The sequence below is a fragment of the Cupressus sempervirens genome, chromosome 8 (assembly GCF_028749045.1).
Source record: "Cupressus sempervirens isolate cs-2001-9-10 chromosome 8, ASM2874904v1, whole genome shotgun sequence".
NCBI classification, from domain to species: domain Eukaryota; kingdom Viridiplantae; phylum Streptophyta; class Pinopsida; order Cupressales; family Cupressaceae; genus Cupressus; species Cupressus sempervirens.
The window spans coordinates 395991504-396014061 of record NC_143125.1 but is presented as its reverse complement, the minus strand read 5'-3'; the positions used below and the strand labels follow the sequence as shown (position 1 = coordinate 396014061).

Sequence of the window (22558 nt, the reverse complement as noted above, 5' to 3'; positions counted from 1 at the left end):
TAGGTGGCCATTGTGAAAAGATGAATTAACACCCGCCCTTGTGAGCACTAATAATAATTATAGATAGAAATTGTTATCAAGTTAAATAAAGGCCTGCTCAGTAGAGCTCGTCATGAGGTAAATATAATAAGTCAAATTATTGTACAAGTAGTATTAAGTGGATAGGCTACAGTGAATGACGATTAAGATGAAGATATAATATATTCACTAACAGATATAGTGGGTTGCCTAATGACTGATTTTGAACCTATGCAGACATGATTATGAAAACATCCTGATTTCCTGACATTAGTGATTTTAGAGACGTATGCCTTATCATGTAATATCTCATAATAATAATGAGATAGTGTTAGTAATCAAACTATATTTAATTGAATCAAGTATATTAGTTGTGATGATTACATTTTGGTGGTTTCGCTCTAAGGTATGTAATCGGAACTAATTTTCATGTTGGCTGATTTAGCAATATAGATTCAATATTTCGTCATTGTGATAGGAAATGGATTATGATGTGATGCAAAATATTAAATTGATTATGATGATTTATGATTAAATGTGATGTGCAAATTTTGATATTTTAACATTTTGAATGTCTTATTTGAAATGATTAAAGGAAAATCCATTGAATTATGTTGATATGGATTACGTAACATTTAAATTCATAGGCATTTATGATAAGTATTTTATGTGACCTTCTTGGACTACTGATGCTCGAGGTTAGTATGCAGGAAGTGGAACCATGGAAATCTTTGGGGGAAACAAGGTCCAAACCTATGTGAACACAGTTTAGCCAAGGCGAATCTTTGGAAGATTCAAAAGCCTTGTTGTTATGTATTTTAATTCGTAAATGTAAGCTTGTATGTGTGTGAAATTTTTAATCTCAAAGATGCATTAGGGACATGTCATGATGATGTGGAATGTGCTTTTATGTGTCACTTGGCGCTTGTGAATTTTGTGTGTTGATTACATGTCATCTAGGATTTGGTCATGGTAGCATGTTACCCTAAAACTAATTACTTAGTTAATGATTAAGTAAACCCACTTGACAAGGGATAGGATGGGTCACAATCAAAGAAAATTCGAATTTAGACTTGACTAGGGTTTTGAAAGGTCATTAGGTGGTCCCAAAGTGTTTTATGTGTGAAAATAAGCTACCCATAGGATAGTATAACATGTTAGGGACCTAATTTTGACCATAATAGTGCCTAAACAGCCTAGGGGGTCCCTTTACCAATGCCTTCTTCGATCAATTCGAAAATGCAGTTGTCACATGAGCTTTTTCCCATATTCCCACTAAGTCAAAAATTAGAAAACTTAGGGGGAGACAAGTTTGTAAGAGGAAGTGACTTGATGTTTTTGCTAAAATAGTTAGTGGGAAGGTCCTTTTAGAGAGTCTTGGACAAACTAGTGGGGTGTTCACCCATTCTCTAAGTTTAGAGACATTTAGGGTTTTGGAAGGAGGCTAAAGGAGCTCTTCATCAATTGTCATTGCATTAGCTTGGACCAAGGTAGGTGCTCAAACCATGACCATTTTGTTTTAGCATTGCATAATGAATTTGCAAGTTTGGAATGTGGTTATGGGATCATGGATTGTTATTATAATCTTTGTGTTGTGTTGTGATTGTGCAATGTGTTTCATGCATTTTCTTGGTTTTCTTCCTCGATCTCTTTGTTTTGTTTTGAATGTTGAACTTGTTCATGGGTGTGAAAGCTTCACTCACCCCTGTGAGGGAAGAGAAGCCTTGGGTGAAGGGGTTAGTTGGGCTCAACATTGAAGTTGAGAGATTTTCCTCTTGGAAAGGGTTTTGTTGTTCATGGAGTATGGACTCCATTGAAGCCATATGCCTAGTTTGATAGCCTTGAAGAGGCATTTGTATTATGGAAGGTATAAGTGTATTGATATGATGAGGAGGATGTATTTGATAGCCTTGACGAGGCATTATGCAATTGCAAATGTATATGTGTATATGGATATGGCATTCTCCTCTTTGGAGAGCCCACCTCCACCCATTGTTTCATGATTCCAATGGGGAATCATTGTGTTAAACCTTGGAGGGTTTTGTAAATGTATTGTGAGATTGAGTTTTTCATGCCTTGGGACATGTTTGAGTGTAAACCGGTTGAGCCTTGTTTCCCCTGCTCGATGGGTGGCTTCTTAGAAGCCTAGGATGGGAGGTGAGCCTCCATGGTTCTTGTTGTTGTTGTGTTGTCTTGGCAGGTTGTGTGCTCAAGGGAGCAATGGAAAAAGCTTAGAATAGAGCTTGGTGTGTAGCAAAAGATGTGGCGTTTGCAAGTATTTGGAAGGAGCAATTTTCATTCAAGTCATTTTGTATTGAGTTTTGATAACCATACCTCCATTGTTGTTCTGTGTAATGTGTTGCAAATGAGGTACTCATTTGAATGTATACTATTGTGAATATAGTCTTGTGAAAGGGACAAATAAATTTGAGATATGATCATAAGTATTTGTTCATATGATTTAAAGTTATGGAATAGAATGGAAGGATTGACATATCATAGAAGATTTAATGTCATAGTTGTACTAGATTGCAAGGATTGACTTATCATAATGGGCATAAATGAAATGTATATGGGATTCATTGCAACAGCCATTATTTTGATACTTGAGAATGATCTGGTTAAATACATGGGTGATCTGATTCAAAATTATTACAAGGGTTGGGGTCATAGTGGTAAGCCATTAATATGTGCAATTTCTTCAGTTGTCAAATGTTACTTTTAAATTATTCTAATAGACTCCAACAGAATTTAATTTGATGAATTCGCTAGAATATTAGTTTTAACATTGAACTCTATAACATAACCAAATTCTATGACACTATACTTTACTTAAGAAAAACAAACTCTATAACATAACCAAATTCTATGACACTATACTTTACTTAAGAAAAACAAACTAAGTAGAAGTTATTACACAAGCATACATGACAATAAAAGAAATTCTGAAAGTGTGCTTTCTATTCTCTGGATTTTGTATGAGTGAAGAAAAATACCGCCCAATACAGTTCAATTAAATATTAAGGAAGAATATTCCTCAGAATATCTTAAATAGGAAATCAATTAAATAATACCTCTACCTAGCAAACAAAGCTTATACTAAGTACCTAACCCCCAAAAAAAAAAAAAAAGAAGTACAACTTGAAAAAAGTGGGATACTCATATAACTCCCATGATCACAACCTAGGCATTATGTCAATTTCATTGATATGATATGATATGATAGATTTTAATGACGTCCACGAGACTAAAGTAGTCTATGGGACCCATGCAATCGCCCTCCCGAGTCAGGAGCCAAACTAGTCAGTTGCAAAGTTTTGGTTAACTTGTCTCTTCTTCTTTGAATTTTGATAATCAACTCCGCTGTTCTCTTCACTTGATCTTCCTCAAATAAATAGTTGAAGTCCTTGTTCTGCAGAATTTTTGTATAATCAGATCTGATGTCGTTGTAAGCCAAGCATTCCATGACAAAGTGTTGCTCTGTCTCCACTGTTCCCATATTGCAGAATAAACATGTTCTGTCTGCCCACTCTTCCTTTGGAACTTGCCATCTACCAGTTTCACATCGCAGCTGATGTGAACTAGTTCTAATTTGTGCCATCAACATTTTTGCTTTCCAGTTAATAGGTGCCCTTATATAGGCCTTTTCATCATGACTAGAAGTGGGATTAAATTCTTTAATGTAATAAGATTTTTTCCTCCCTATGTGTCTTGTCCACAGAATATTGCGAAATTTTTCATTGACAAACTTTTTTATTTCTTTAATGTTATCCGGGCAAGCTTGGATGTTGATATCCCATTTTTGCATCCATTTGTCATTTTGTTTCATCCATGTGCTTTTCCGCCTCACAAGTTTTTCCTCTATTACCAACTTGGGCCAACGATGTGTTTCTAGACCTTGGGTTTTCTTTAAATAGCTTAGCATTCGGATCAATGCGACGGCTTCTAATGGAAAGGAACCCACCTCCGCCAAAAGGATTTCATACGGAACTGTGGTCTTGACTTTAAGATTGCATGTGATAAAGTGTTTTTGAATTCTTTCTACTTGCCGCCATTTCTGTTTGGACATACTACCGCCCCACACTTCACATCCGTATAGAATAACCGGAGTGACCAGCAAACCAAACAGAGTTTTCATGGTCGTCCAATCCCATAATTCTGCGTTCCTGCACTTGTTTTGTAAAGAGTATAACGCCTTCCAGCCCCCTTGGATCCTTTTCGATCTACAAGTATCCCAGTTGAGTTTGTTATGAAAATTGATGCCCAAGTATTTGTACTCTTCCACAATCTCAAGGGGGCTATTTTCAAACAGAAACTTGTCTTGTATGCCCCTATTCTTCTTTAGTGAGAAGATCATAATTTTGGTTTTGCTAGTGTTAACTTGCATTCCTACATCATGGCAAAAAAATTCTAGTGCTTTCAAGTGCTCTTTCAAACCTTTAGCTGTTCTAGCAAGAATTATGAGATCATCTGCATATAAGAGCAATCTTATCACGAAGTGGGCCAGCTGCACCCCCTCACCATTGGTCTTGTTTATCCACTCTTCTAACTTGTCAATATAGAGCCCGAATAGTGTTGGAGAAAGCGGACACCCTTGCTTAACCCTGATATTGCTGTCAAAATCTTCTGATATCCCTTCTGTCATTCTGATTTTAGCTTTGACCTGCTCATATAATCTGTAAACCGCTGACCTAAGTTCTTTAGGGACATCCAGCTCTACCATTCTATCCCATAGTTTATTAAATGGCACTGTGTCAAAAGCTTTTTTAAAGTCCACGAAACAACAAAAAGCCTCGTTCCCCGGAGTGTCCCAAACTTTCTCTATCAAATGCCTGAGAGTGATGTTGTGATCTATAGTAGAGTGTTTCAGTCTAAAGCCTGCTTGCCCTTTTGCACGTTTGCCTTCTGTTTCAGCCCAGTTGCTGATTTTTTGTTCTACCAAACTACCAAATAACTTGCCAAATAGTGGATTGATCATGATGGTTCGGTAATTAGAAGGATTGTTTATATCTCCACTTTTGTGGAGTGGGATCACCACACTTGTAGTCCATTTTACAGGGAAACCTTCTCTATTGACACTGTTGAAAATCTTAGTGATGTGTGGTGTGAGGATTTCAGCACCCCATTTTAAGTATTCCGCTTGTAGCCCATCTATATCTTGCGCTTTACCAGCAGCTAACCTCCTGATGCCTTGAATAATATCATTTTCACTGAATAACTCCCCTGTAGTCTCTGTTTCCATGGTACTATGCTCTCTTAGATCACATTCGTAGAGAGTCTTGGCATATTCCAGCCATTTGGTTCCTGTTATGTTATTCACTATCTGTTATGTTATTGCACCACAAATCATATGCATATAAATATCATAAAATTCCTTTGCAAATCCCTAGCTTGAAGTTGATATTAAAAGTGTAAGGAAAGAATGAGACTTATTCCACAGCCCTAGATGTTTAATAAAGCCACGTGACCCCTTAAGGGCAAGGCAACCATAAATAAGATAAATAGATTAAAAAATGACAAACTTCTGATCCACACTTTAAATACATTTTAGTTGTACAAATATATGCCCTCTCTCCCTTCAATGCATTCAAAGTTGGATTTCGGCATCAAAGAATGGGTTGGTACATCCATGTCTACCAATGAAACTCAAAGTTAGTGTTAATTTCAACATGGGTTTCCAAACCAAAGGAATCAAATTTAAGTTATTATTATCAATTCAGTAAAGAGATTGTGTCCATGCTTTGGGAAAATAAACTATTGTAATCAAACATCCCATCTTGGTCAGCCCCGATCTTTTCAAAGAGATTTCACTTTATGCCTCCTATAGCCACCCAAGTGTAGGCACACACTCCCAAGAAAATCCCCACTCACATGCCAAGGAAAGTGGGATAAAACGCATGGGCTGGGGAATAGAAGGGTTAGGAGAAATGTGGGTAGTTAGGAAATAAATAAAATAAAATATTAGCAATAAAGAGGGAACTCCACATTCCCCAAAACGCTGCCACCTACCTAGGAGATGGGGCCCATCAATGAAGTACCTGGTCCACATGTCACATGGGAGAAACATTAAGAAGAGAAATTTGAATTGGGGTTTAGGAGGAGTGCATAGTAATAAGTTAATTTGATGTTTCTTCTTGTGACTGTGAGGTTAGATAGATGTGTTAGGCAAAATGGAATATGGTATGAGTTAGATCAAGGAGATTTTAGGGGTTAAGGATAATAGGATAGCATTATAATGTTCACCTTTAAAATTTAATAGTAGTTAGTTGGGGAGAGATGTGGTTTGATTGTATTTCTTGGTTAGTTAATCGGAAAGTGAAACTTATTGATATGTAAGGTATTATGTTTATATAATAAAAATAATGTTTAACCAATTTGATTTGAATATATATATTTTTTATTTTACTTTCATAATGAAATATAATTGTACTTCCTTTATATGAAATAGATGGAAAGGTTTAAAAATATGTGTCAATTAACAAATAGATAGTACTAATTGTTCGACTATCAAAAGAGGTTCAATCTTAAAGCCATTCTTAAGTAGGTGAATTAATTTATTACTCTATGATTTTATTAAATTATCTCATGAGTAAACTTAAATTCAGTTACATGTAAAGAGAAATCAGGTGGGAACAATAAATTTATATTTTATTTAATTACATGAATAAAATAGTTAGGGAACAAATCAGTAGTTGCTTTAAAAGCTCATCAAACCATTTTGGAAATATTCTATGATAACGAATATGACCTTTCAATTGAGCCACTACCCCCTCCACCATCCTCAGAGGAAACATACTGGAATGTTATCAGTTTCACATGTGTTTCTAATTTAGAAGTAAGTTTGAAACCTCCAACACGCTCTAATTCAAATCAATTCAACTAAAGAATTGAGATTGTAACTAAAAGGCATTCTGAAATTTAACCTAGTATACAAATGTTTAGTTCCCTATGTTTTATTTCAAATGTTATCTTCAAAATAAAATTTATCAACACGCTCTAATTCAAATCAATTCAACTAAAGAATTGAGATTGTAACCAAAAGGCATTCTGAAATTTAACCTAGTATACAAATGTTTAGTTCCCTATGTTTTATTTCAAATGTTATCTTCAAAATAAAATTTATAAAAAAAAAAACAAAAAAACAATAAAAAATTAATTGTGTTTTTGCCCTGAAATTTTGGGCATGACAAAGAGCAATCAAAATATTACACCAACTCCATCAACTCCTTAGGAAACTGCTCTCTTAAAGAACTAAACTAGAAAACCACAGGAGTAAACCCCAGTAAGTGAACATTGACTTCCTCATCCTCAATTGTTAAACTGCAAACCCAAGTGATCTCAAGGCTCTATATTGACCTCATAAAGGAATTGTCATGCTAACATTGCACCAATCTGATCACAACTAGCAAACCAGCATGCTCAAACTGCATTATACTCTCAAGAAACCCAGAAAAGTAATCATCAACACCCATTCTAAAAACCCTAAGATGGTTGAACTCAATGCCATGTAATACATCCTACCAAGGCATCTCAATGAAAACCACATCGACTCACTCACTTCCAATCCCAATCCAGGGTAATAGAGAAAAGAATCTTGCTTTCCATAAAGAACAAGATCCAAGATATCCCTTAAAACATCCCAAAAAGAAGCAAATCAGGCATCATCACAACTCTGCAATCTACCAAGCAGGGAATCCTTCTATGGTTCCCAACTGAGATCATAACACTGACACTTGACCTCCAAGTTTCAAAGGAAGAATTGTGAACACAACAACACACCCAAACTATTGAACTCAATGTGACACCATCTAAAACAATGCACACCATCTCCATGTAGTGTCTATAGTAACTGCTACTTACCAAAGAGGAAGCAATAAATATATACAGTGTTTGGAAGAACACTCACAACCAACTGCCTTATAGGCTGCCAAGGCTTAACGACCATTTGCATATGAAAAGATGTCTCTATAACCAACATGAAAATGTAAGGGTGGTGATAATCAATCTGAATACCCAGAGAAAATATAGGAGCTATGAATATGGCAATAACTAAAGAGACATGTCCTATGATCAAACCATCTTTACCAACCAGACACAACCACAAAATACTCAACTGCTTGTCTGATGAAGTCATCAAATTCATATTCAGCCAAAAAACTGAAGCCATCCATAGGCAGATCAAAAAGTGGATAGTAATACTAACACTAGGATTTTGCCAACAACTAGAATCCTTAACATATCTCCTCAATGTGTCACATAGAGTCATACCAGAAAATGCAAATTCCTCCAGTCTTCTTGCTAAAGGGAAAATAATCTTTTGCAAGAGTTCAAGAAGTTCATCATAAAAGGACCTTAAAGATCTATCATGCCTCCATTGTACTATTCTGATACAATCATTAAGACTAGCAAAACTTCTTGCTGTTCTAACTTTATGGATGTCTAATATATAAACCAAAGCATGCAGAAGTTCACTGTCCCGAATGATCACCAAGAGTAGGCCACCAAAGTTCACAACACAAACCTTCATAAGATGAACTCTTGCAATTTGGAAGATTTGAAGTAAATAAAAAGCCCTATTGCTCAACTGAAATTAGTGAAGTACAATTTAATTTTGTTGTTCTACACAAAGGACAACAGTAGTAACAATGAATTTTCCAAGTAAGCATGTGTGATAAACATTTTGTTGTACCAAATCAACTCCAAAGTGCTATGAAAATAACCTCCAACAAACCACCAATTGGAGATCCTCACTACCTTGACAAAGAATAGACTATCAACTCTACTTAATGAGAGCAACCCATGAAATGATTTGATCAACCTGCAACCAAACAGCAAGCTCCGAACTGAAAAATATGATCTATTATTTGCAGAGTACTCCTAAGAGTGGCCATACTATCAATGTGTTAATCTTTCATTGAAATCTCTCTCCAGTCCATTTGTAAATAAGCATATGGAATATCAAGAGGGTTGGTAAGAAATGAACAGCGCTATCAATTATGCTATTCGGATCATTCCTCCAAAATTCACTCCAAACACAATCTTCATCATCTCCTTATTTGCACATTCCATAACCAGAGGTCTTCCAAGAAGGTACCCAATCACCTCATAAAGTGTAATGTCCCCATTTTTAGCAGGTTTCTGCAATTGAATTGGTCAGTTCACCATTGCAACCCTCATGAGCTGACAGTGGGATTTGGGGGTCTCAGTTGTGGGTTATAGGTTTTCTAGCAGCCTATGGTGTGTTTTGGCTCTGTTTGAGGGACTTACTATTTATAGTAAGTCAAGTTGTTGGTTCCAATGAGCTCAGTTGAGTTAGAGGAGTTGAATGATGCTCTCAATTTTTATTTCGGGTTTCCGATTTGGGCTCCAATAATTTTAGAGGGAGTGTCTATTTATAGTAACTTATCTTGTCAAGTTCATTCATCATCTTTCTTCATCAGGATCACTCTGGCGTTGTCAGATTTCGATTTTGATGCTTCTTCAATTATTTTCGCAAGACAAGTGAATTATTATTATTATTCATCTAGATACGTTGAAGTTGTTATTTTTGTTGGTGTTTAATGTCGGTCACCTTAGTATCATAGCTCAATGGAACCAGGTTGAAAAGTTTTACATCATGGGCACAAGAAACAGTGGCTTTGCGTGTCAGAATATTATGTTATGGTGGAAAAGGTCAATTTTGGGAACAAAAAGCAATTAATAAATTATATTATAATGGCACTTTATTATATTTTAATGTTGTGTGGAGGAAGCTTCTTACGTGAAGTTCATTTGGGAAACTTGTGCCATTTGGAGATTATAAATATGAGGCAAATTAACAATTTAACTACTTGTGAAAAATATCTCCTACTTATCAATAGATGAGCTTAAGGGGCTTTCTAATGAATAGTTCATTAGGCACAACACTTGATGAAAGTTTTCCAAATAGGGTTGCAAGCAGAGTGGGTTTAACCATGAAGGGAACTCCGTAGTTAAGCACGCTCGAGCTAGAGTAGTACTGGGATAGGTAACCTCTCGGGAAGTCCGATGCTTCACCTTTGTGATCATCACCTAGATCCAATGAGTGCTAAGTGTTCTATTCATTTCCATGAGAGATGGGTTTGTGTAAACCACTATTCATGAAACATGGGTCAATGAGTTTGACACATAAACTACACAGTTGAATCCTAATAGCAATATCACAATTTGACTTGTTGTTCTATGTTGTCGAGTTCCTTAAACACTTCCCTGATAAACTCAGTCAATCCTTGGTTCTCCTACTCCTTGAAATGGTGAGTGACAACAATCTGATCTGATTTTTGCTTTTTGAAGAGTCATTTTTGTATTCTCAAATATCTTCTGAGCATCTTTAAGCTGTATGATGAGCTTATTGACCTCATCCTCATTTCCCTTCAATTTATCAGCATACACTTCAACAACCTTCAAGATATGATCTATCTGAAAGTAGATACAAATAATCAGATTTCATCGATTCAATAGCTACTTTGACCACTTGCAAGTCTGAAAAATAAGAATCGTAGTCTGTGCACTTTGTCTCCTTTCATTTTGGGTTTTCCTCTAGAGGTTTTCAATGATCTTTTGAGTGTCATCATAACCTACTAAGGCTGCAAAAATCATATCTTTGTTGAATTTCAACTGATTCTTTAAAGTATGTGTCAACAACAAGAATCCTGATTTTTATATCAGCAATAAGGATAAAGATGAACCAAGTAATACTAGTTCTGAAACTTCGCATGATGGTGATCATTTTGTTGATGGAGGTGTAGGTTCGATTGAGAACACTGATGGTGAATCAGAAATAGAGTTGTGCTCAATTGATCTGTAATTAGCAGTTCACAAATTAACTTGTAGATTAATCCTAATTACATAATTTCCAGATTCATGCAGAAATGCGTGATTATGGTTTTTAAATGTTGAAAATACAACTGGGAACACTCTACAAAATTTAATGAAATTAACTAATTATTAAAAATAAGAATTTATACTGAAAAGAAATGGTGAGAATGTACGACGGGAGAGAGAGGAATAATAAGACAGGAGATAGAACACACAGGTTGATAACTGAATTCGTCCAATTAGAACTGTCTCCTTGATCGCTTCTCAATGTTAGGACCTCTTAATTAATATCACCAGACAAATGCCTTGTTACAAGATTCAAGCTTTAGATAATCTGCAACAAACTCCTCAGTGCTCACAATCTCTCTCACTTGACATTTTTTTTATGTATAAAAATACCATGCAAAATTTCAAGCCTTCTCTCAAAGACTTCTCACTCTCTAAATTATTTATACCAGAGTATCACCACTTGAATGTTTTTCCAAAGCCAAATTCACCCCCTTTATATATACATTTATTTGCTAATATAGGGTAAAACCATATTATTTGCAAATATACCCATATCTCCTACTCCAGGCCCGAATTTCTATTTTATTACCTTAGCATAATAAAATGGCTAGAAACCTTATGAAAAGGAGCTTTGGTATAGAAAAAGAACGAACCAAAATAACCCCCACCAATCACATCTTGAAATGAGCACACGCGTAGTTTGTGTTTGGCAAAAAAAAAAAGGATGGAGGCGGTTTGGAGCTTCATTCGCATTGCCAACTTTCATGGGTTTTGTTTATAGGAGATTTAGACACTATTTACATTACTGCCGCTCATCATTCAAATGCCAAGTCTGGTGCATTAGTAGAAGATTGACCTCAATGTTGGAGGTCGTGGGTTCAAACTCCCACACGACCTCTTTTTATCTTTTATGAATTTGAATTGTCTTATGTTACAAAAGAAAAATACCGCAAGCAAAATCACAAGGAGTAATGTAGTGCGTTGGTGGAGAACAAAGTTAGGAGAGAGGAGGTCAAGGGTTCAAATCCCTTCCCCCTCATTTTGAACTGATGTTGCGGAAAGCCACAGGATTCCATGTGGTACACTTTAACTTGCTTTCATATTGAAACGTGGTTTTATATGATTGGTCCACATGCATTAGCAACTATGCCAACTCAGCAAACGATGTCACTTGTATATGCCATGTCATCATGCCACATGTGCTGCCAATTCATCTGCCATGTGTTAATCTGATAATGGACAAAGATGTTAACTGGGCAGTTGATGTCATCTGGTTAACCCTTTTCCTACGTAACTTTGTTAAGCTGTAACTTTTGCATATGAACTCCGTTTCAGAATGGAAAATAGTTCTGGAATTGGCACGACAAGCACTATGACTTGATGTCATTTTTTCTTGGATTTGAAACAATTAAATTTTCAACTTTTTTGGCCCTTTGATTCACTTGTTGACCAGAACTTTGACTGCGCATAACTTTTGTGTGCGAGCTCCTATTTCACCCGTTCAAGTTGTGTTGTGTTCAATTTCCCGAGCTCGTTGTAACGATTTTGAATTTGAGAGATTCTGAGACTGAGATTTTTGGCTTTTCTAGATCCACCTGGATCATCAATGCAGATCGAAGGCTTCTACCGTCCAGCTAGAGCTTTCACGCCGAGTTCTTATGACATGGCAGCAATCTATTTATTGATTCGTGATTTTATCTTTATGCCTACTCAATTATCATTAGCTGCCCTGCTTGGTCTACCATTATATTTTCATTTGGCTTGGCCTACAGATGTTAGCAAGTTGCAAACCAATTCATGGAGACATCTCATATTCAGGCCTTACCCTTTCAGTACAGGGGCACAGTGACAACATTGCTATCATTTGTATTGCTAACCTGAATTATGAGCAGCTTTATGGTATGACATGATTTTGGTTTAGTTGTTCCAGATTGAGCTATAGAACTACTTGTAGACTGATATGGGATTCTACAATTGGTTTACAGATTCTTGATTGCTTGAGGACAAGCAATCTCAAGGAGGGAGGCCTCTAATGTCCCCTTTTTGGGATATTAGTAAATGACGAGCCAATGTTAGAATATTGAAAATGACTTGTTAGGAAGTTCAATGCAAATAATTTAATGAGTCATTTTAATATTATACAGGTAAAAAGGTGACAAAAAAGGAAAAAGACGAAAGATGGGAGAACTGAAAAGTCACAGATTTTGAGGATTAATCGAAGGAAGCTAGCTTCATTTGAAAGAGGCTTAGATTCAGTTTGGATTTCAGTTTTCTCTTGGAGAAACACAGAAGCTTTCAGCTTTCATTTTCGGAACCTGAGGACGGAAACCTTTAAGCCTCTTGGGTGGGTTGGACACAAACCCAATTCATCATATGTGGTGAATTCATGACAGGGTTCACATTTGGAGCTACAGGTTCATTTTCTAGTTGTTTTAATCTGACAGTTTATATTATATTTAAGATTGAAATTTATTATGTTATTGTATTGCTGGTTATCATAATGCAATGATAATTCTGAGGATCTTTGTTTGAGTATTTTCTAGTTTGTTTACAAGTTAATGTGAAATCTGTTGCATATTTTATCCGTTTATATTAATATGTCTTAAATAAATCTGAGGAAATTTGGGGGAGAAAATCCGGTTGGGGATATTACTGTGTGTGTGTGTGTATTTCAATAAACCTGAAATTTAGTCTGTAAAGAGACTTCAAAAATTTTAGAGATTTTTTTTTTTAATAAATTTCCAACAATTTGAAGATGAAGCATGGTGGTGAAACTTGAAGTCAATCCACTCAAAAATGAATTATATTTCCATCCAATCCACTAAAAAATCTTGAAGGTTTCTGTCCTTAGGTTTCAAAACTAAAAGCTTGAGTCTCCAGAAAAAATAAATAAACCAAGCCTGTCTTGAATAAACCTCTCTCCATCCTTTTTAATCCCCATTGCAGTGACCTTTCACTTTCCTTCTGCTTACCTCTTCATATTCTTCACTTTCGTCTATTTATTTCCCCATCTTTTAATTTGAAATCAAGGAAATAATAATAAAATGACTCTTAATTTTTAACTACATCCACCATTGAAGTCATGTTTAACACTTCACTAATTATTTAATTAAGTTTTCGTTAAATATATTATATTTCGACAACTTAAACTTAATTATTTATTTTATTTGTAATGTACAAATAAAGTGAGCATTACAGCAACTCTACTTTTGCGTGAGAAAATATATTCACGGTGCATTGTTATTATCATATAATGGTTGGTGAATAAAGTTGGCAATTAAGTATTTTTAGGAGGCAAAACAACAATCGTGGCAATGGCCTTGTTGTACAGCTAATCTCTTAGTTAGGAGGCTCTGCTTGAATGTTTGAATGGAAATTATCAAGCAAATTGATAATGTTGGCGTATTAATATAATTTATTTGGATAAATGTTAACATGTTGCAGAAATATTTTAGAGGGGAAATCATTTCATTTAAAACATGTAAACCTTAGCTGAAGTCATTTTTGATAAATTTGTGAACTATTGTTGCCATGAGTAGTTAGTGTGTAGCCATCTCTGCAATTTGTGGCCTACGAAAAACTGGGCAATATCAAAGCCAAATAATTTGTTCTATTATGAGTAAGCAAGAAGCAAACTGATCGAAGAGCTACTTCCTGAGTGAGGCAGGAGTTGGGTATTGTGGTTAATCGCCCATTTTTAGAGTGTGGAACTCATTCCAAAGTTGTGTGTCTTCTTCATCACAGTGGCTTTTTATATATGGTGAAAGTAGCAATGCATGTAAATCTGGATGTATATTGGACACCGTATGGAAGTGATTTACTCCTGTGCTCACAGCAACTAAGCCAATACTATATCTACTATCGCATTACCTCCTTTTCTGGTTTTGAGATGCCATTAAATTGGCTCTTTGCTGCCTTTGTTGGGAATTTCATAAACGCCATTCTTGTCATTGTTGGGATTTAATTTTGAAGACACTGGACCTTTCTCCATAAGCTGTGACATGAGTCTATGTTAAGGCACTTAATTGAGGACTATCTACAAGCTGTGTGCTACTTATGAATGCCGAAAGAGACGTTGAACCATTTATTATATCAATCTTAGACAGAATATTGAAGAATGTTGCTTCAAGTGCTATCATATGAACAAGAGATTCACATTCTTTTACTGCTGTTGAATGCTAAGACTGGCATTTCAGTTGTGGCTGTTCAAAAACTAGTATTTGCATTTCTACGCATTATCAAAGTTATTCTCAAATCAGTTCTTACATATCAGGTTAAGAAGCCCTTTCCTATCACTATTTCTTACGTTTGAAGATCTTAAAATTTCTAAGTGCACAAAGATATCTTCATTGTTCCATCAATATTTATGTTTCTTCAGCTGCCAAGCAAAAACACTAGCATTCAGATGCAAAACTGAAACCATATCTACAATGACATTAACCACTTGCATATATTGCTGCATGCAGACTGTTTCTTAAAATTACCTTGATGTACATTGCAAAACTTGGGTTGAATCCAATTGGGGTTCTTATAGTGGTATTAGAGCTAGTGAACCTGCCAGCATATGGAGTTGACTATCGACATGTGCATCAGATTTAGTAAAATTCAGTTTGAGAAGTGAAGTTCAATTTGGGGAAACATTTGAAGCCAAGAAAAAAACAGGTCACCAGTCCCTTTTTAGAAGCGTTCAATGATACTTTTAAGCGTGATCAGCCAAGGAACTTGCAGATAGAAGAGGGAGTTGGAAATTGGCTCTATATTATTGGATTAGAATAGGAATCCATGAAATTTTAAAAATGCGTTCTTTCTAAATTGAAGCAATTGAACTCATGTTTGTCCAAGGTAGACCAATCAAATTGGAAGATTTTGAATTGAATTTTGAAGCCGTCAATGCTTGCTTGTGTCGAGCACAAGTGTTTAGAACATCCTCATGAAGATGTAAGATCTGTAGTTTCTTCATGTCTCAGTGACATTACAAGAATAACTGGTCCTATACTACCCTAAAATGATGACATACTGAGGAAGATTCTGAAGCTGATTATTGGATGCTTTCACAGGTTACATGATGTCAAAGGCCCTACCATTGGTAAGAAAACTAAAATTTTAGAAATTATGGCAATCATCAGGTCATGTGTCAATATGATTTATCTCACGTGAGTGGTATGATTCTCCAAATGTTCCAAAGCTTCTTAACCAAAATCAGTAAACATCATTCAGAAAATGTTAAAACAAACATGCAAATTATTGTCCTTAATTATAAATAAGCATGATGATATCTATAACCAGTTGCATTCTAACTTATTGACCATTTGAAGGACGGATATACTAGTCATTTCTTATGAGTTCTCAAAAAGATTGGTTGAGCGGACTATTGAGAGGTTCAAGAAATAGTTAGATGAAACGAAACTAATTTCATTGAGTTTAAAATTCACAGGATCTCTCAAAAAGAGCAAGAACTAAATGAGAGCAAATTTGTTCCACATGCCAGTAGGGTAAGAAACTTGATTTCATATACCCTGGTTGAAACCTTGATTATATTATCCTGTTTTGAAATAGTATTTTATAAGACTTTAATTACATAAAGAATAATAATAAAAGAAAAATGTAAATAATATAATATAATTCATCTTTAATAATATATTATTAAAATATTAATATGATATATAAATGTAATGGTATAATAAATTATTAATGTAATATAATATATTATTGATAACATTATTATAAATAATATGTAATAAATAATAATAAAATAGAAACATGGAATAGTATCTAATAACTAATAATTTTATATATAGAACAATTTATAATGGGTGAATAATTAGGGATCTATTTTATTTATTATGGTACCTTATGGATTTTGACTAAATGGTGATAACTGTATTACTTATAATTATAATGGGTGAATAATTAGGGATCTATTTTATTTATTATGGTACCTTATGGATTTTGACTAAATGGTGATAACTGTATTAAGTGATACAAAATGGTTAGGAAACAACATCAATTGTACAATATGGTCAATGGTCAATTAAAGACAAGGCACATGCCTATGTATTAGATGGCAACTGAGGAAATCAAGTCGTGTATGCAAACAATTAGTTTATATTGCCAAACATGAATTGTAACAAAATTGATTAAGTTAGGCATATGAAACGATGAAGAAAAAGGCACATCTCACTGCAGATGTAGAGGTGTGATCCATATGACTAGAAAGATAAATAAGGGGAATCTACACAGCATTCCATGCAGAATCAACAACCGCATCAGATAGGAAACAAACTGTCACATTCAATCATGAAACAGTTTCTATTTCTCTTATTGCATCACACCTTATGGGGAGGAGGATAGGAGCCACACATGAACAGGGAACATTGATTAAATATCTATAAGGAAATAAAGAATATATAAGCAGCATAGAATATATGGAGCGCATACAGTATTAGCAGAAGTATATTCCAATCGGATATCACATTTGGTCATTTTCATGTGTCATTGAATTCAAATGATCTAATACAGTTTATTAAGACCGCATCGAGGGAAACCTGAGAGGAAAAGAAGGGATTGAACACCATAATGAGTCATACCAGAAGTGTATCTCCTTGACTGTATACAACAATAGCTAACACCAAATATATGACACAGTTCAACATGTCTTCTTGTACAATTATGGATGGTGAGTACAGTGAGAACCAGGGATATCTGATGGTGATAGTAATATCAGAAGCCCGAAATAAAAGCAATAGAGTAGGTCAAGCCATCAAGAAATAAGATGCAATGATCTATATTAAAGTGATCATAAGGTAGTGATTAAGGAGATGTTAAACAACTATAAAGGAGTCATTTTACTCTTAAAAATGGGACTGATCAGATTATTATTGTAAAGTGATTATAATGATTCATTACAAGGCTGAGTGACTATTAATGAGTGGTTGTAATTTCATTTTCAAAGGCAATCACTACAAGTGTAAAGAAATAAAAGTTAAGAGAGAAAATAAGTCACGGGATATAAATACCTACGAATCTATGAAGAATATATAATCTGCTATGCAAAGATCCATCATTCAGGCAAAAGGCAATTGATGAAGAATCCATATGACTGATCAAGGTATATTTATAGGAATACAATGTGGGGGCTTGAATAGAAAGACGTGCAATATTTATCAACTCACTTACCATATAGTTAATCATCAAACCAGAGATAATAGTAATGTTGATAAACTATTCTATCAAATATATACAAATGGTCAAAATATATCTTGAAACATCATCATTCCTCAATTGTACAAGTCTACAAGGAGGTCAGATATTGCAATAATAGTAAGCTGAGAGAAATCCAGGAAACTATCTTGGTTATCCAATCTAATCAAGGAGGGGATATTACACTTTTCACATATCTGGGATTAAGAGGGATGGACAAACAAAGAAGAGTTAGAACAGAAGATTAAGCAGAAATCGGACTTGTGATATCTCTACAAATGAATGATGAAACACTTTCATCTACATGAGTCATGAACAAGGAGCTAAAGAAGCTAATGGATAGTGCAGAAGATGTGGAGAGGACTCCACAGCATTGAATAGAACGGATAAAGAGCTAAGCATGCTAAGTGTTACACTTATATTTTTCTTCAGCCTTAACGTCAAACATTTAAGTCATGGGAGTGCCCAAGTTGAAGTTGAAGTTGAACCTTCGGGTCAGTTCAACTTCAAGTTTAGTGATTTCATAATATACTTTCGAGTGTCGAAGTTGAAGTTGAATCTTCCAGCCAGTTCAACTTCAACTTCAAGTTCTGTCAGTAGCACAAAATGTTAAAATCAAGCCAGTCATTCTCCTATTCGTCAGCATTCCTATTCACATATGGGAAGGTTGAAGTTTCGTGTCAGTTCAACTTCAACTTCAACTTCATGTTGGAGTCGGTGCAAAGTGCAGTGTTAGTTCAAAGTTTCAGTTTCAGCCCTGGCAGTCAGAAGTTCGAGAATCATTATGATTCAATCAAGATTGGGAGCTTCAAAATTGTATTTGAAATGGTGAAGCCTGAAAAGAATCCACCAGTCTTAAGTGCAAAGCTCATGGACAGTTTCACGTATGCAGTTCACAGATCAAAGGCTCAGATTCATCAGTTCGAATTTGTGGCTCAAGTTTAAAATCAAGCTCAGATCCTGTTTCAAGGTTCAAAGTCCAAGATCCAAGGTTAGAAGGTGGTGGTGGATAACGAGATATATAGTAGGAAAACAACATGTGATTCATGTGCAAGTATTGGTGTATATATTGTTATAAATTTTAATACAGCCTATAACTACAGATTTTTGTCAGCGTTAAAACAGTCACAATGCGGGGAGCATAACTTTTTATCCCACCATCGGATTTTGCTCAATTTTTTATATGTTGTAGAAAATCAAGTTTTCTAAATCTTCACCGAAGCGATCTTCAAAATTTGGCCAAAGTCAAAAGTTATGATGAACTAAATGCAAGTCTGTCAATGCACCAGCAAATGCAAATATTCTGCAGTCAAAAAAACAGTCATGTTGTGGGGCCCACAGATCTTAATCTGACCGTTGGATTGAGCTGAATTCCGGATATGTTTGAGGAAACCTAGTTATCTAAATCCTCTCCAAGCCGTTTTGCAAGATTCCTAACGGATCAAAAGTTATGACTATTTAAGTGCAGCAGTATATTAATGACAGTTACAGGATCATGATTGCAATCTATAACCAGCACATGCCATCTGTCCAAGAATGCACAAGGGATTCATTTTAAATTTGGTAAAAAGATTTGTTATAACTTATGAAACTTTAAAGTGGCTCAACTATTAAAATTCCAAAGGGGTAAGAAGAAGATGAGTCATGAGAATGATTAAACTGATTTTTCAAGAAACGGTTATGGAAAACCAAAAGACAACCCAAAAATGTTATTTATTGCAAGATTCAGATGTAGTGTGGGTTCTTCTTTTTCTGGGGAGGAGTTCTATAGCTGCTGCTACAGGGAGAAGAGATTTCTATTTTGTAACAAAGGAAGCAGTTTCATTTTATGCAGATTGACTATGATAAGGGGATAGAACAGTACTATTATTGTTTTATCATGTCTCTGAAATAAAGAGGGACATAAGTGTGTTAGATTTTACAATCATATACATTTGTGTTTCTGATCTGAAAGAATTTTGGAGTCCTTTTATTTCTGTTTTAGATGCAGTTCTTTATTACTATGTCTAATGTGATATATGTAGTCTTGTGGTTATGTATTCACATTTTTGCATAAAGATGTTTACAGCTTTCTCAATTTTCTCTGTAATATGGAAACATAGTAGATAGTCCTGTGGTTGTTTACTACTTTTTCATTCATTTCTAGTTTAGCAATCTATTGATCGCATTTATTCCATATTGATGGATGAATGTCTAAAAAACCCTTCGTGTCTTCGGGTTAAAGACATAGCCAGATATCACATTCATTGAATATCTTTTATGAGGGAGCTGTACCTCTCAATTCAGAGGAAGATTATCAATAAAACGATAATCTATCCAATCGTTAGTGCATTTTGTTCTTCTTTTGAAACATATTGAGTCATTGTTTGCATTTCTATTCAAAAGACAAAACTGTTTACTAACACTAAGATAATAGCTATTCAAGCAAGATAGAATCTGCAAATGATTAAGAGACAGTGTGGAAACATAGATCTTTCACATGCTAGCTCGCAAGAGGAAATAAACATACAAGTTAAGATGGTTTTGGGATGAACACAAGCAATGATTGTTCACATATTGAGGAAGTTTCTAATAAGTCTGCAAATTCTAGTGATGCAAAAGAAGACCTCAAGGATGATAAAGAAGGTACACATATTTCTCTTTTTGGTTCAAGGTATGAAAACAGATTTTAGTATGATACCACATATGAGCTTTCAAATGCATGAATACATCAGAATCAACGATCTCTACATGAGTTAGTTTTGTAATTCTGATATCGTACTAGAAGATCAGCAGTTGCATTTACATGACCAATGCAAGCAGGATTTTCAGCAGGGTGTGGTGTAAGCTTTAGAGGGTGCACCGAAGATGGCTACAGTGAATAATTTGGAGGTTATGGCTATATACAGACACGGTGGTGTTGGATGAGCAGCTTTCCAATTTTCTTCCATGGACCATGTGTTAAATCGTGGAATTGACATATAGATAAAAGGAATTTGAGTACACGAGATTGTCACTTCGACATTAGGAGTTTAGGTATTGATGAAGCACTACTAGTTTGTGATGACAGAAGCTTCTAGAGAATGATCATAAATACAAGTTTCAAATTTAATATTGCTGTCATATTTCATACCAGCAATTTTCAGGATGTAGGTGTTAATAATGTGGGTGATTTTTATAAGTGGGGATTATCCTTTTTCGTTGAGGATATATGTTGAGGTTGTATGCAGACTCAAAATCTAGGGATTTGACTGGTTGATGGAGTAATTCACAAAATAATGCAGATGGATAGTTTTGTGAATTTCAGCTATATCAAAGTCACGGAAAGGATTCTTGGTGAAGTGTTTGTGAGACTGATAAGGGATCCTCATTTTCTTTTGCTATACAGGTGCAGATGACAGTTGGTTTGGTATACAGATGTGGATTGCTTCATAGTGAGCAATCCCTGGGTGGGAGGACTTGTAATCTCTCTTTTTTACAACAATGGAAAATTAAATAATTAATTATTTAGTTATTATGGTGTTTTAATTTATTTAAGACAACTAGTAATTAATTAATGATTATTTAAAGTTCAAGTAATTTATTGAAGGAAAACAAATTAGAAGTGTTAATAAGTCCCTTTATCACTTATAAGATTATAGAACAACAGTTGCTGAAAAATATTATTACAAGGGTCTTTGGAATGCAAAAGAAGAATAAACAAGAAGCAGACTGATGGAAGAGATGTGGCTTCCAAAGTGAGGCGAGAGTCGGGTATTGTGGCAATCACCCATTCTGAGAGTGAGGAACACATTCCAAAGTCATGGGTCTTCTTTCTTATAGTGATTTTTATTATTATTGGAGGTAGCTATGTGCATTAATCTGGATAGATATCGAACCCTGTGGAATTGATTAACTCCCAAGTCCTGAGTTCACAGCAACCAAGCCAATAAAATATGTGCTATTGCATTACCTCCTTTTCTAGTTTTGAGACACCATTACATTGGCTATTTTCTGTCTTTGTTGGTAGTTTCAAAAATGTCATTCTTGTTTTTGTTGGGCTTTAATTCTGAAGACAATGGACCTTTCTCCATAACCTGTGACGAGTCCATGTTAAAGCACTTGAGGACTATCTACAGGCTGTGTGCTACTTATGAATGCTGGGGGAGTCATCTAAGTGTTTACAGGTATTATATCACTCTTGGACATAATATTGAAGAGAGTTGCTTAAAGCACTGTTGTATGAACAAGGCATTCTTATTCTTTAGTTGCTGTCAAATTCTAAGACTGGCATATTAGTTGCTCTGTTCAAAAGCTGTAATGTGTAATTCTGAGCACTATCAAATCATTCTCAGCTCAGTTCTTAAATATAAGGTTACATCTTTTGTATCACAGTTTCTTACCTGTTAAAAATCTTATCATTTCTAAGTGAGCAAATAGATATCTTCACTATTCAGTTAGATTAGTGTTTCCTTCAATTGTGCTGAGCAAAAACAATAACATCCAGATGTAAAACTGAAATCATACCTGCAACGAC

At 35.0% G+C, this 22558-nt stretch overlaps 1 protein-coding gene across 2 annotated transcripts in view; it reads right to left on the bottom strand.

Annotated features, from left to right (window-relative positions):
- The window catches only part of LOC149542949 (Zinc finger C-x8-C-x5-C-x3-H type family protein), a 217368-nt gene that overhangs the window by 176447 nt on the left and 18363 nt on the right, over positions 1 to 22558 (bottom strand). The window lies entirely within an intron of this gene.